Below are 5282 nucleotides of genomic sequence, written 5' to 3'. Positions count from 1 at the left end.
AGACTTAAACATAAGACCTAACACCATACAAATCCTAGAAGAAAACCTAGGCAAAACCATTCAGGACAGAGACATAGGCAAGGACTTCATGACTAAAACACCCAAAGCAATGACAACAAAAGCCAAGATAGACAAATGGGATCTAATTAAACTCCAGAACTTCTGTACAGCAAAAGAAACAATCATTAGAGTGAACTGGCAACCAACAGAATGGGAAAACATTTTTGCAATCTACCCATCTGACAAAGGGCTAATATCCAGAATCTACAATGAACTAAAACAGATTTACAAGAAAAAAACAAACCCATCCAAAAGTGGGCGAAGGATAGGAACAGACACTTTCCAAAAGAAGACATATATGAGGCTAACAAACATATGGAAAAATGCTCATCGTCACTGATTATTAGAGAAATGCAAATCAAAGCCACATTGAGATACCAGCTCACGCTAGTTAGAATGACGATCACTAAAAAATCTGGAGACAACAGATGCTGGAGAGGATGTGGAGAAATAGGAATACGTTTACACTGTTGGTGGGAGTGTAAATTAGTTCGACCATTGTGGAAGACAGTGTGGGCACTTCCTCAAGGACCTAGAAATAAAAATTCCATTTGACCCAGTAATCCCATTACTGGGTACATACCCAAAGGATTATAAATCATTCTTCTATAAAGACACATGCACATGTATGTTCACTGCTGCCCTGTTTACAATAGCAAAGACCTGGAACCAACCCAAATGCCCATCGACCATAGACTGGACAAGGAAAATGTGGCACATATACACCATGGAATACTATGTAGCCATAAAAAATGGGTTCATGTCCTTTACAGGGACATGGATGAAACCTGGAAACCATCATTCTCACCAAACTGACACAAGAACAGAAAATCAAACACTGCATGTTCTCACTCATAGGCAAGTGTTGAACAATGAGAACACATGGACACAGGGGAGGGGAGCATCACACACTGAGGTCTGTTGCAGGGGACTAGGGGAGGGACAGTGGGGGCTAGGGAGTTGGGGAGGGATAACATGGGGAGAAATGCCAGATATAGGTGATGGGGATGGCGGCAGCAAACCACATTGCCATGTATGTATCTATGCAACAATCCTGCATGTTCTTCACATGTACCCCAGAATCTAAAGTGCAATATAATATAATAATTTAAAAAATCCTTCCTGTTACAAACATAATATTTTATAAAAAGCTGTTACAAGAAAGCCTAATCAAATCAATGCAGTCATCATTTGCTCCTGCAAATTAGAAGCTGACAGTGGGTTGGGTCTTCTACTCAAGATGTCTCCAATAATCTTTTATAAATTCAAAGTCAAGCACTGTCCTTTCGAATAGATCTCCTCAGATTAGAGAAGCTTTGAGTTCCAAGAAAGTGCTGTGGGTGGGCACAGGCATATCTTCCCACACATATGTGCTAATGAATCAAGTTGTAAAACTCCAACTCAAAAGGAAAATCATGCCAGCCTGTGCACAGTCACGCCCTTGCCAGGAGCAACTCCACCTGCCCTTCCCAAAACTTCAGACTTCCTGGGTGAAAACTCAGCCCATCTCACGTGGAAAGGGGATGCTGGCACCTTCCCACTGCCTTGCTGTAATGATCTTCCCACTTCCTGGCATCAGTCCTGATGATCACTGTGTCCATAGAGTGACAACTTATCTCCAGGGTCCACAGGTTCCTTTATGGAAGGAGACTTGGGAGTCCACTTTACACATTGCTGGGTATTGGAAAAATGTTTACCAAAAAACAGAAATTTGAATCCTTTTTTAAGAAGTGGTTAGTGGCAATGTTGTCATTTTGGGAAGATTGACATCTTGGGGACTGCACTAATTGCGCTGTGGGCTTGCTCATGTATTCTTAGACATCTAAGAAACACATACTGAAGAAAATACAAATGGTATGTGTTGGGCACATACACATTATTCACCGGGATTGAACTTCAATAAGTGAGGCGGCTGCGAGAAATCTGGGTTCAAGCCCCTCACAGGAAGTGTAAATGTTCCTTTCTCAGGAAAATCAAAGAAGGAACCCTGAATAACCAGAAAAGAAAAGAGAAAATGTAACAGCTACCTGCCCAGTCTGGGGGATTTAATTATTGGCAGTCGATGTTCCTTCCCACCTGTTCAAGGCTCTGGCTTCCCTGCAGGAACGATTGTCTTCCTCATGTTGTACGGCCTGCTCACTGGGCTGGAAAACCCTGTGTGTGTTTACAAATGTGAAAAGAGAAGCGCTGAAAGTAGGCGATTATCTGAATTGTTCAAGCAAAGCAGTTTATGTTCGCCTCAATACCCTGAATGCTACATTCAAATAATGTTTGTTTTGGAAGTGGTGTGTGTGTGTGAACATATGTTTTGTCTGCCTAATTATTTTCTAGCTTGTGCTCCTGTATAAACTAATCTGAAAAGCCCACTTGGTTAACTCAAAACATGGAAAACTTATCAGTGACTGATTGTTCAACTAGTTTTTCAGCACTGTTATATTTAAGTTGCGCTAAAATTTGGCTTTTATAAGTAAGCAGGGCAATAAAAGGCATAAATGGTTTTACTGACAACATTAAAACCCAAAGCATTATTTAGTTAGATTGCATTAAAAAAGTAAATATTGCCTGGATGTGGTGGCTTATGCCTGTAATCTCAGTACTGTAGAAGGCTGATGTGGGTGGACCACCTGAAGGTCAGGAGTTCAAGACCAGCCTGGCCAACTTGGTGAAACGCCATCTCTACTAAAAATATAGAAAATTAGCCAGGGATGGTGGTGCATGCCTGTAATCCTAGCTACTTGGGATGCTGAGGCAGGAGAATCACTTGAACTCTGCAGGTGGAGGAGCCATTGCACTCCAGCCTGGGCACCAAGAGTAAAACTTTGTCTCAAAAAAAAATAATAAAATAATAAAACAATAGGGGGAGATCCAAGATGGCCAAATAGAAATAGCTCCGGAGTGCAGTTCCTAGTGAGAACAGCGCAGAGGGTGAGTGCTCACCGCATTTCCAAACAAGTTTTCACTGCCCACAGACCAGGAGATTCCCGGACCAAAAAGCTCCATGAGTTTGCAGCATGGCGGTTTCAGCCGGTGCTGGGTCAGCACACAGAAACTCACACAAATCTGGGCGGCCGTTTTGACTGGTGCCCGGAATGTTTGGGAGACAGAGCTGCCTATTCAACTGAAAGGGAGGGGCCTGAGACAGGGAGCCAGGGGATCTGGCTCGGCGAGTACCAGCCCCACAAAACAAGCAATCTGAAACGCTCTGGATTGAGAGTTTCGTAGCAAGCGCAGTTGGACCCAGGACTGTCCAGCTCAGTGGGGGGAAGGGCATCCCCCACTGCTGAGGCAGTCTGCCACTACCGAAGCAGTTCACACAGCAGCTGAGCAGACCCTGCAGCAAGCTCAGCAACGCCTCTGCTGGCAGACTGTGACCAGACTACTCCATGTGGGGCAGGGCATCTATGAAAAAAGGCAGCAGCATGATAGGAACTTATAAATAAAGCCAACCTTCCCAGGATAGATCAACTGGGAAAAGAGGCAGTTATGAGTTCAGCTGCAGCAGACTTAAAGTTACCTGCCCAGCAGCGCTGCATGGAACAGCAGAGCTCCCAGCACAGCACTTGAGTGCCTATAAGGGACAGACTGTCTCCTCAAGCAACTCCCCGATCCCCACATGCCCAAAGAGACACCTCATAAAGGAGAGCTCAGGCTGACATCTGGCAGGTACTCTTCTGGGACAAGGGTAGCAGAGGAAGAAACTGGCGGCAACCCTTGCTGTTCTGCAGTCTCCGCAGGCAATCCCAGACGAGCGGGGTCTGGAGTGGACCTCCAGCAGAGGGGCCTGTTAGAAGGAAAACTAAGAAACAGAAAGAAATAGCTTTAACATCAACAAAAAGGACGTCTACTCAGACACCCCATCCGAAAATCACCAACTACAAAGACCACAGGTAGATAAAACCACTAAGATGGGAAGAAACCAGCACAAAAAGGATGGAAACACCAAAAACCAGAACGCCTCTCCTCCTCCAAGGGATCACAACTCCTCACCAGCTAGGGATCAAAGAGGGATGGAGAATGAATCTGATGAATTGAAAGAAAAACGCTTCAGAAGGTGGGTAACAACAAACTTCTTAGAGGTAAAAGAACATGTGCTAACCCAATGCAAAGAAACTAAGAACCTAGAAAAAAGGTTAGATGAGATGCTAACTAGAATAAACAGATTAGAGAAAAATACAAATGACTTGATAGAGCTGAAAAACACAGCATGAGAACTTGACAAAGCACACACAAGTTTCAATAGCTGAATCGACCAAGCAGAAGAAAGGATATCACAGATTGAAGATCGACTCAATGAAATAAAATGAGAATGCAAGAATAGAGAAAAAAAGAGCAAAAAGAAATGAACAAATCCTACAAGAAATATGGGATTATGTGAAAAGACCTAATGTACATTTAATAGGTGTACCTGAATGTGATGGAGAGAATCAATCCAAGCTGGAAAATACTCTTCAGGACATTATCCAGGAGAACTTCCTCAACCTAGCAGGGCAGGCCAATATTCAAGTCCAGGAAATACAGAGAACACCACAAAGATATTAATCAAGAAGAGCAACCCCAAGGCACATAATTGTTAGATTCACCAGGTTGAAATGAAGGAAAAAATGGTAAGGGCAGCCAGAGATAAAGGTCAGATTACCCACAAAGGGAAGCCCATCAGACTCACAGTGGATCTCTTGGCAGAAACCCTACAAGCCAGAAGAGAGTGGAGGCCAATATTCAACATCCTTAAAGAAAAGAACTTTCAAGCTAGAACTTCATCTCCAGCCAAACTAAGCTTCATAAGTTAAGAAGAAAGAAAATCCTTCATAGACAAGCAATTGCTGAGAGATTTCATCACCACTAGGCCTGCTTTACAAGAGCTCCTGAAAGAAGCACTAAACAAGGAAAGAAACAACCAGTACCAGCCACTCCAAAAACTTACCAAATGGTAAAGACCATTGACACAATGAAGAAACTGTGTCAACTAATGGGCAAAACATCTAGCTACCATCAAAACAGCAGTATCAAATTCACACATAACAATATTAACCTTAAATGTAAATGAGCTAAATGCCCCAATCAAAAGACACAGACTGGCAAATAGGATAAAAAGTCAAAACCCATTGGTGTGCTGTATCCAGGAAACCCATCTCATGTGCAAGGATACACATAGGCTCAAAATAAAGTGATGGAGGAAGATATACCAAGCAAATGGAGAGCAAAAAAAAGCAAGAGTTGCAGTC

The sequence above is a fragment of the Cebus imitator genome, unplaced genomic scaffold, assembly GCF_001604975.1.
Source record: "Cebus imitator isolate Cc_AM_T3 unplaced genomic scaffold, Cebus_imitator-1.0 Scaffold392, whole genome shotgun sequence".
Taxonomy (NCBI): domain Eukaryota; kingdom Metazoa; phylum Chordata; class Mammalia; order Primates; family Cebidae; genus Cebus; species Cebus imitator.
The sequence above is the reverse complement of the archived record's forward strand: the minus strand, read 5'-3'. Positions refer to the sequence as shown.